General features: G+C 47.0%; 1 protein-coding gene and 1 non-coding gene across 2 annotated transcripts in view; one reads left to right on the top strand and one right to left on the bottom strand.

Moving 5' to 3' along the window:
* Positions 1-5,425: 5,425 nt before the first annotated feature.
* The window catches only part of TICAM1 (toll-like receptor adaptor molecule 1), a 17,115-nt gene continuing 11,763 nt past the window's right edge, over positions 5,426-10,777 (top strand). Inside the window, exon 1 of the mRNA XM_010828165.1 lies at positions 5,426-5,559. The gene's annotated coding sequence lies outside the window, so the exon portion shown is untranslated. The remainder of the gene's footprint in view (positions 5,560-10,777) is intronic.
* TRNAG-CCC lies at positions 7,244-7,316 on the bottom strand. Its single transcript has one exon. It is a non-coding gene; the product is annotated as a tRNA-Gly (tRNA).

Below are 10,777 nucleotides of genomic sequence, written 5' to 3'. Positions count from 1 at the left end.
AGCCACTGTTTCCACTGTTTCCCCATCTATTTGCCATGAAGTGATGGGACCGGATGCCATGATCTTTGTTTTATGAATGTTGAGCTTTAAGCCAAATTTTTCACTCTCCTCTTTCACTTTCATCAAGAGGCTCTTTAGTTCTTCACTTTCTGCTATAAGGGTGGTGTCATCTGCATATCTGAGGTTACTGATATTTCTCCCGGCAATCTTGATTCCAGCTTGTGCTTCCTCCAGCCCAGCATTTCTCATGATGTACTCTGCATATAAGTTAAATAAGCAGGGTGACAATATACAGCCTTGACGTACTCCTTTCCCAATTTGGAACCAGTCTGTTGTTCCATGTCCAGTTCTAACTGTTGCTTCCTGACCTGCATACAGATTTCTCAAGAGGCAGGTCAGGTGGTCTGGTATTCCCATCTCTTTCAGAATTTTCCACAGTTTATTGTGATTCACACAGTCAAAGGCTTTGGCATAGTCAATAAAGCAGAAATAGATGTTTTTCTGGAACTCTCCTGCTTTTTCCATGATCAAGCGGATGTTGGCAATTTGATCCCTAGTTCCTCTGCCTTTTCTAAAACCAGCTTGAACATCTGGAATTTCACGGTATTGTTGAAGCATTGGAGAATTTTGAGCATTACTTTACTAGCGTGTGAGATGAGTGCAATTGTGCGGTAGTTTGAGCATTCTTTGGCATTGCCTTTCTTTGGGATTGGAATGAAAACTGACCTTTTCCAGTCCTGTGGCCACTACTGAGTTTTCCAAATTTGCTGGCATATTGAGTGCAACACTTTCACAGCATCATCTTTTAGGATTTGAAATGGCTCAACTCTTTTGGCCCTGACCAGAGGTCAAACCTGTGCCCCCTTGTGGTGGAAGCATGGAACCACTGGACCCTCAGGGAAGCCCCATCACCTGATCCTTTCATCAATCCCATGAAGCAGGTGCTGTTACCGTGGCTATGTTACAAGGGAAGGAAACTGAGGCATGGCTCAGAGGACTCGCCCGTGGCCCCATCTCATAGCTGGTAAGTATCAGAATAAGGATTTGAACCCAGCACTCACTCAGACTCCCCCTCCCCGTCCCCTGCTCTGTGTTCATAGCCACTAACGTATAAGGCGTCCATGCCTGTTTGGGGGGGAACATTGGCAGCAACCAGCTTGTCCAATAACAGCTGCTGTGCTCAGTCATGTCTGACTCTTTGTGGCTCCATGGACTGGAGCCCCCCAGGCTCCTCTGTCCATGAGATTCTCCAGGCAAGGATACTGGGCTAGATACTGGGTTGCCATTTCCTTCTCCAGGGAACTTCCCTACCCAAGGATGAAACCCGCATTTCCTGCATTGGCAGGCAGAATCTTTACCACTGAGCCACCTGGGAAACCCCTGAACAATGACAGAGGACTCAACAAACTGTGATATAGCAATGCTTAATGAGACCACAACACACTTTAAAAGAACAGAGTTTGGGGACTTCCCTTGTGGTCCAGTGGTTAGGTCTCCGTGCTTCTACTGGAGGGGGAATGGTTTTGACCCCTGGTCAGAGAGCTAGGTTTCCCCAAGCTGCATGGTTTGGTCAAAATAAAAAAGTCTGGGTTACATATACTGGCTTAGAAAAACACTGGAGACAGTTACCAACTTATGCTAAGTTGCTTCAGTCGTGTCTGACTCTTTGCAACCCTATGGACCATAACCTGCCAGGCTCCTCTGTCCAGTGGATTCTCCAGGCAAGAATATCAGAGTGGGTTGTCATTTCCTACTCCAGGGGATCTTTCCAACCCAGGAATGGAATCCAAGTCTCCTGCCTCTCCTACTTTGGTAGGTGGGTTCTTTCAACTAGCTCCACCTGGGAAGCCCATAGTCACCCAGAATAAAGCTAAATATTGACACCATCGATGTCCAGGGTCAGCAAACTACTATCACTGTCCATCCCACTGCCTGGTTTAAATAAAGTTGTAAATAAAGTTTTATTGACACACAGCCACACTCATGTATTGACGTATCACCTGTGACTGCTTTGGGGTTACAAGGAATGGCAGCATCAGGTAGTTGTAATAAAGACACTATGGTCCGTAAGACGGACAGTATTTTACTCTCTAGTCCTTCACAGGAAAAACTTTGCTGACTTCTGGCCAGTTTGGATAAACAGCAAAGCCAGACCAAAGTGAGCTGAAGACGACTGAATGACTGAACAACAATAAACCTACCAGGAACGGTTGTTTTAAGATATGGATCAGATGACCACCAAGATGTGTTTGGTGTGGGAACAGCCATGTTATGGGTGCTTCAAAAAGTAGGTGTGCGGGTGTGGGGAGAGGTGTGGGAAGATCGGTTGGATGCCTTCTCCCTGTCCAGCTCTGGAGGCCCCAAGGGCATGGACCACTTCTTCCCCTACCCCGACCCCAAGGTGTCCCCAGAGCCTAGGCATGCCTAGCACACAATATGGGTTCAATAAAATTTCTCCCTCTCAGGAGACTAGGAATAAGTGAGGCATCGTGGTGGGTGGTGGGGGGGGCAGGCCGACGGAGTAGGACTTAGCATCTACATAATTTACATTTCATCTCTCTCCCAAAAACCTTTCAGTGAACTTTGGCCTGGAATCCTTGCACTGCTTGGGAGATCTAATGATAAAATTCAGGGTGTCCAATGTACCAATTAGGGGGAAACCCTCATATCTTTATTCTCACTGACTCTAACTGATATTTATCATTTCCTCAATTATGGATGAAGTTCTTGTGGCTTTGTCTCAAGTAGAAAACCACAGACATTTTCATATCAGGTCACATGGCCTCAGGTGGCTCAAAATACGGTTGACCCTTGTTACTATTGAGAAATCACTGGAGGGATGAGGTCTTGTTAATGTGGTGATACACACAGAGGTGGAACCCTAAGTTCTGTTTGTTTGCTTGGGTATAGCTCTATTTCAGAAGTCTTTTTGAAGTTATTGTCTTGCAAGTGTTTGAAAGCAATGCTTTATTGTGGTGAAATATAAACATGAAACTTACCTTTTAGCCTTTTTTCTTTTCCCTTTGGTTTTTTTTGTTTTGGCAGCACCATGTGACATGTTGGATCTTGGTTCCTAGACCAGAGATCAAAGCCACACCCCCTCCGGTGGAAGTGAGGAGTCTTAGCCACTGGACCACCAGGGAAGTATCACCTTTTAACCATTTTTAAGTGCAAAGCTCAGTGACATTAAGTACCTTTACTTTGTTGTGAAACCATCGGCACCATCCATCTCCTGGACTTTCTCATCTTCCCATACTGAAACTCTGTCCCCACGAAACACCGACTCCCCCTCTCCCTGCTGGTGGCACCTACCACCTCCTTTCTGTTTCTATGAATCTGACCCTCCTAGGGGCCCTGAGTGGAATCACACAATATTCGTCCTTCCCTCTCTAGTTGATCTCACTGAGCACAATATCTTTAAGGTTTCACATCGTTGTAGCCTGTGTCAGAATTTCCTTCCTTTTTAAGGTTGAATAATACCTCATTGTGTGGGTAGACTCCATTTCATTTATCCATTCATTCAAGGATGAATCACTAAGCTGTATTTTTTAAAAAGTATTTTAATAAGTATATTTCATATACATGGCTGAGTCCCTTTGCTGTCCATCTGAAACTATCATAACATTGTTAATCGACTATACTCCATATAAAATAGAAAGTTAAAAATATATATATTTCAACATAATGGACTTTGTTGTAACCTCCTGTATTGGGTTTGATGAATCTAACAAATGGTACTTTTAAAATTGAAGTGTTGTTGCTCAGTAGCTAAGTTGTGTCTAACTCTTTGAGACCCCATGGATTGCGGCACACCAGGGTTCCCTGTCCTTCACTATCTCCTGGAGGTTGCTCAAACTCATGTCCATTGAGTTGGTGATATTATCTAACCATCTCATCCTCTGCTGCCCCCTTTTCCTGCCCTCAGTCTTTTTCAGCATCAGGGTCTTTCCCAATGAGTCAACTCTTCACATCAGGTGGCCAAAGTATTGGAGCTTCAGCTTTAGCATCAGTCCTTCCAATGAGTATTCAGAGTTGATTTCCTTTAGGATTGACTGGTTTGATCTCCTTGCAGTCCAAGGGACTCAAATTGAAGTATAGTTGGTTTACAATGTTGTGTTAGCTTCAGGTGTATAGCAAATTGAAAAACATACATATATTTTTCAGATTCTCTTCCATTATAGGTTATTACATGATATTGAACATAATTCCCTGTGCTCTACAGTAGAACCATATTAGCTGGTTGGGAAGATCCCCTCGAGGAGGGCAAGGCAACCCACTCCAGTATTTCTGCCTGGAGAATCCCATGGACAGAAGAGCCTGGTGGGCTATAGTTGGCAGGCAGCAGTCCATAGGGTCGCACAATCGGACACAACTGACGCAATTTAGCACTCATGAACCTATTAATCCTAAATTCCTGATTAACCCCACCCACACTCCTTTTCCTTTGGGTAACCAGAAGTTTGTTTTTTATAACAAATGGTATTTTGATAAGAGATTCCAGGTGACAAAGAGGCCCAGTAGAAGGTATTATTTATGGCTTTTGTAGGCACCTTCCTCCATTAAAAAAAAAAATTACATTTTACAATTGTGTTGGTTTAAAGACACATGTAATTTAAGCTAGATTATACATTTTTTTCCTTTCTGATTTTAAAAGAAATTAAAACATTTTCATGGGTACCTCTGAGCACGATTGGCTCTGAGCACTGTGGTTTAATTGTGCCAGATAGATATGTAAGCCCTGGGTCTAGGACCTTCCAAAAGGTTAGGACCCCTGTGAATTTAATTTTATATGTATTTTTTATTACTTTTTTTGTTTGTTTGTTTTTGGTTACAGGCTTTAGTTAGTTCTGCTCCCGGTGAATTTTAAAACGTCACGTTTGTGCCTTTAAGACAGGCCCTCTTGCAAATTCCCTGGCGGTCCTCTGGTTCCAACTCTGCCCTTTCATTGACGAGGGCCTAGGTTCAAGCCCTGCTGAGGGTACTAAGATCCCGCTGGGTGACTCGGCCAAAAAAAAAAAAATATATATATATATATATGCCATCATGCTGTCTGTCCCTCTTCCAACCACAAAAGCGTCCCCAAACCCCTCCAGGGTGGCCATGATTCCCACTCTCACCCCTGTCCCCAATTATCCCATCCCTTTTGTTCATTTCCTGGAAAACATTAATTATCCATTGAGATGCACTAAATTGTGGTTCTTTCTCACTAGACTGTGGGTCCCCGCAGACAGGGTTTTTGTCCCTGCGGAGCCCCGTGGTGGTCTCCCGGGCTCGGGCCTCCCAGAGGTCCCCAAATACGGTCTACGTGGCAGCCGGGGAGGTAGAGAGGATGTCGCTGGGGCGCCTCAGGGACTTTCCCTGTCCCGCTGGGAAAGCGTGATCTCACTCGGTTCCTCCCTCCTCGCCGGACGCGGAAGGGGCGGGCGGAGGCCGTGCGCCTGGGGCTACAGGCGCGCCCTCCGCGCCCTGCCATCCGCGGGCATCGCCACCAGGCCATCAGGCCACCAACATCCGCCCCGAGGACCCGAGCAGTGCGGCCGGTCGCCCCCGCCACCCCAGGTAGGTGAGGAAGGGGCGAGGGCCTGGGGGGATGGGAGAACCCCGCAAGCCTGCATGGGCAGGGGGCCTGGCACCCCGCAACCCTCACCACGGGTCAAGGCCAGCTGCCCTCCTTGGGAGCTTTGAACGTCCGTGCGATGCATGTTCAGGTCCCCCGCCCCAACGCTGCAGCTCCCCTCCCTGGCCCAAGTCCTCCTCCCCCCTACTCTTCCTCAACACCCGGAGTCCTCCCCAGCAGGCTCTGTTTCCCTTCCAATACCCCTTTCCTCCTCCTCCTTTCTGATATCTTCTCCAAACGGGGCGCTCTCTCTGCCCCAGCCCGGGTTCCTCCCGCCCCGGGATCGCCGCTCACACCGCCCTCTCCTCCAGGGCACTGAATCCCCACTTTTTCCAGGGGCTTCAGGGACCCCTTCCCAGGCGCAGCGCACTTCTTTCAGTGGGTCTCATTCATCAGATGGGTGCCATCCCATTCAGATGGGTCTCCAGGAATGATCAGCTCCTCACTCCCTAGACCTCCCCGTGGGGTACCAGGTTAGTTGGTACTGGCCCAGGATTGGATCCAGGTCTGCTCAGTTGTGGCTGCTGGCACCACTCAGGGCCTGGCTGGCCCCAGACCTTCTTGGCGCCTGCACTCCTTCCCTCTCCTTGTGGCTGAGCAGGGATTTGGGGGAGGGGCACCCCCTGTGACCTGGGCAGGCTGAGGTGTGGGTTCTAGAGTTTGGGGGAAGATTGGTGGAAGCCCCAGGCTCCAGAGCCTGCCCCGGGCTTCTGTGTTCTCCTCTGAATTAGGGCCATTCATTCATCCTTCAACAAACATTTATGGAGCACCTGCTGTGTGCCAGTAGACAGTGTTCAGTATGTTGGGCACACAGTAGGGGCCAAATAATGTCCTCATGGAACCACAGTGGGCAGAAACTGTGACTCGTGTGTGTGCTAAGTGCGGAGGGCAGGTATCTGATCCCTTCTTTAGTGGACAGGCTTGATAATTCCTCAGATCCAGGTGTGGGAAGGGGACTGCACATAGTAGGTGCTCAGTGAATAAAGGGGGCTTTATTCTGATGGCTCAGATGGTAAAGCATCTGCCTGCAATGCAGGAGATGCGGGTTCGATCCCTGGATCTGGAAGTTCCCCTGGAGAAGGGAATGGCAACCCACTCCAGTATTCTTGCCTGGAGAATCCCATGGACAGAGGATTCTGGTGGGCTACCGTCCATGGGGTCGCAGAGTCGGACAGGACTTAGCAACTAACGCCCGCAATGAATAAAGGCAAGGACCCTGTAGCCAGGCTGTCTGGTTTAAATTCCTGCCTCTTTACTTTCTACCTGTGTGATCCTGGGCAAGTCACTCAGCCTGTGTGTGCCTCCCTTTACCCCTGGTAAACAGGCAGTTTTTGAAGTAGTCTTAACTCACAGGGTTGGCTTTTGCTTTGCAGAATGTGTGGCGTATAGCAGGTGCTGAAGAAACACTTATTGAATAAATGCCCTTTGAGTCTCCTACATGTTTTCCAGAGATAGTCTGGTTATATTTTAACTTCCATATCTCTTTGGAGCTTTTTAAAAAAATATCTATTTATTTCACTGTACCAGGTCTTAGTTGAGGCAGCCAGGATCTTGGGTCTTGGTTGCAGCATGCAGGATCTTTAGTTGCAGCAAGCAAAAATCTTAGTTGCAGCGTGTGGAATCTAGTTCCCTGACTAGGGATCGAACCTGGGCTCCCTGCATTGGGAGTGCATAGTCCTAACCACTGGACCACCAAGGAATGCTTTATTATATTGTTACTCTAAACCCTCACACATGACAAGGGCCCCTTTCCTGCCGGTTTTACACACAAGGAAACTGAGGCTGAAAAACAGGCTCCTACAAGCTGGCAGGTGGCAGAGCCAGGTTCCCCACTCTTGTGGCTGCTCCCCTGCCGCCCAGGTGCCCACTGTCAGGCTTGAAGTGGACTTTGCCCTGGAGGCCGTGGAAAGTAGGGCAGAATGAAAGCCAGGTTTCCTGAAGGCTGGGGTGACCGCTGAGCAGGGCATGTTGAGTGGATGGGGAACACGCTGGGGGAGACAGTGTCTAGGGAGGGGACACTGAGTCTGGGCTTAGGCTGGCAGACAGGGAGATGGAGAAGAAAGAGGGTGTGATTTTAGGCAATTTGCCAAGAGGGCAAGCAGGAGTGGTTGTGCCTGGGTGCTTCTCAGTCTGACTGTGCTGCGTACTTTTGCACAAACCCAGCCCTGAGCCTCTGCTGCGGGGGCCTCTGGCTCGGGGCCTCAGCTGGGGCGGGGGGCCAGGGTGGGGCAGTCATCATTCACTTGGAGGCTCATGGGACCATCAGGATGTCCCAGGCATTGGTCTATACCATCTCTACATGGATTAACTCATTAGACCTATGGCAGCCCTCGTAGGAAGGGCTTATCTTTGTACCCAATCCACAGAGGAGGAGCCTGAGGCACCAATGTGTATATGGCCAGCCCAAGGTCATAACCTGGGGGAAGTACAGCTGAGATCTGAACCCCAAGGGTACTCTCTCTCTGACTGCTCTCTGTTGCCCTGGAGGTGACTCATTTCAGATGGGTGATCTGTAAAAGGGGGCAGCCTTTGGCTCCCAGACCAGTGCAGCCGGCAGGGTCTCGCTGGCCATCCAAATTCCAAGAGAAACCAAAACATCTGAGTTTCACACACAATCTTCTCTGTTTAACGTTGGCAGCTATTTCAGATTGACTTCTCACACTGTTGCTGGTGTAGTCAGGAGTTGCTAAGTTTCATTTTTCCTTTTTAGCATTTTTTAAGATTTTTTTTTTTAAATGTGGACCATTTTAAAAGTCTATTGAATGTGTTACAACATGGCTTCTGTTTCGCATCTTGGTCTTTTGGCCATGAGGTTATGTGAGATCTTAGCTCCCCAGCCGAGGATCGAACCTACACACCTGTCATTGGAAGGCGAAGTCTTAACCACTGGGCCACCAGGGAAGTCCCTCCTTTTAACATTTTATAGACATAGGGCCTGAATTCAGAATAGGACACAGATCCTAAGTATTGAACTTGAATTTTCGGAGTGATCACTGCATGAAATAGAACTTAATGTCCAGCCCCTCTCGTGTCCCATCCTTCACACTCTATCAGCTGTTGCCCTTTATCAGTTAAAAATTGGAGGGTGCATGTCAACACGTGTCTGATTTTTTTTCTTTTTTTAAAATTAATTTTTATTGGAGTATAGTTGATTTACAATGTTGTGTTAGTTTCAGGTATACCGGAAAGTGAGTCAATTCTACATATACATATAGACAGTTTGTTTTTTTTAAGCTTCTGTTCCTGTATATGTCATTACAGAGTACTGAGTAGAGTCCCCTGTGATTTTTTTCTTTTTAAGTTACTACACACACAGCTGTTTCTAGGAGCCACTGAGAGGTGGAAAGAAAGTTGATCCAAGGGTCAAACTGCAAGTAATTTTGATATTTCCATAAGTTTTGGCTGACTTGGGGGCCCATCTGAAAGTAAGATTGTTGTCCTTTTTGATCCATTCTGTCGATGATGGTAACTCACATCGAAGGTAGGAGAAAGTATTCCCTTTGCCTTTTTCTTACTGCTCACTTGTGCCTGCATTATAGCAAGTTGTCTGTCTTCCACTTTCCTCCAGGACTACTCTGGCCATGAGCTCATTGCATGGGCTATTTTAATTATAACTAGATAAATCTGTTTCTCAGGCCATGTAACCAGGTCCATGGAAGCTGGAATCTCTGGTGATACACTTTGGAGACCACAGGGTTAATGAGTTTAGATTCGGGCAGCCTGGGTTCCCGTCCATCTGTGCTCCTTACATACCTTTTCTCATGCTAATTCTTTTTTTCCCCCCTAATATTTATTTATCTGGCTGCACTGGGTCTTAGGACATTAGTTCCCTCACCAGGTATCAAACCCAGGCCCTCTGCCTTGGGAGCACAGAGTCTTGACCACTGGACCACCAGGGAAGTCCCATTCTTGTACTAATTCTTCAAGATCTGGTATGTATTTTTTCAGATCTCAATTCAAACACTTATATATATATATATATATATATATGTACATAGTTTAAGTGAAATCTGAGCCTACTGAAACAAAGTTGGGTTTAACGGGGTGAAATTTTTTCTTTTTTCACACTGCCCAACTTTTCCATTTTCATTTCAATTCAGTCGCTCAGTCATGTCTGACTCTTTGCGACCCCATGAACCACAGCACACCGGGCCTCCCTGTCCATCACCTCCCGGAATCCACCCAAACCCATGTCCATCGAGTTGGTGATGCCATCTAACCACCTCATCCTCTGTCGTCCCCTTCTCCTCCTGCCCTCAATCTTTCCCAGCATCGGGATCTTTTCCAGTGAGTCAGCTCTTTGCATCAGGTGGTCAAAGTATTGGAGTTTCAGCTTCAACATCAGTCCTTCCAATGAACACCCAGGACTGATCTCCTTTAGGATGGACTGGTTGGATCTCCTTGCAGTCCAAGGGACTCTCAAGAGTCTTCTCCAACACCACAGTTCAAAAGCATCAGTTCTTTGGCGCTCAGCTTTCTTTATAGTCCAACTCTCCCATCCATACATGACCACTGGAAAAACCATAGCCTTGACTAGACGGACCTTTGTTGGCAAAGTAATGTCTCTGCTTTTTAATATGCTGTCTAGGTTGGTCATAACTTTCCTTCCAAGGAGTGATTTTGGAGTCCAAAAAAATAAAGTCAGCCATTGTTTCCACTGTTTCCCCATCAATCTGCCATGAAGTGGTGGGACCGGATGCCATGATCTTAGTTTTCTGAATGTTGAGCTTTAAGCCAAATTTTTCACTCTCCTCTTTCACTTTCATCAAGAGACGCTCTTTAGTTCTTCTTCACTTTCTGCCATAAGGGTGGTGTCATCTGCATATCTGAGGTTATATTTCTCCCAGCAATCTTGATTCCAGCTTGTGCTTCTTCCAGCCCAGCATTTCTCATGATGTAATCTGCATAGAAGTTAAATAAGCAGGGTGACAATATACAGCCTTGACGTCCTCCTTTTCCTATTTGGAACCAGTCTGTTGTTCCATGTCCAGTTCTAACTGTTGCTTCCTGACCTGCATACAGATTTCTCAAGAGGCAGGTCAGGTGGTCTGGTATTCCCATCTCTTTCAGAATTTTCCACAGTTGATTGTGATCCACACAGTCAAAGGCTTTGGCATAGTCAATAAAGCAGAAATAGATGTTTTTCTGGAACTCTCTTGC

This window comes from Bison bison, unplaced genomic scaffold (assembly GCF_000754665.1).
Source record: "Bison bison bison isolate TAMUID 2011002044 unplaced genomic scaffold, Bison_UMD1.0 scf7180017864492, whole genome shotgun sequence".
NCBI classification, from domain to species: domain Eukaryota; kingdom Metazoa; phylum Chordata; class Mammalia; order Artiodactyla; family Bovidae; genus Bison; species Bison bison.
The sequence above is the reverse complement of the archived record's forward strand: the minus strand, read 5'-3'. Positions and strand labels throughout refer to the sequence as shown.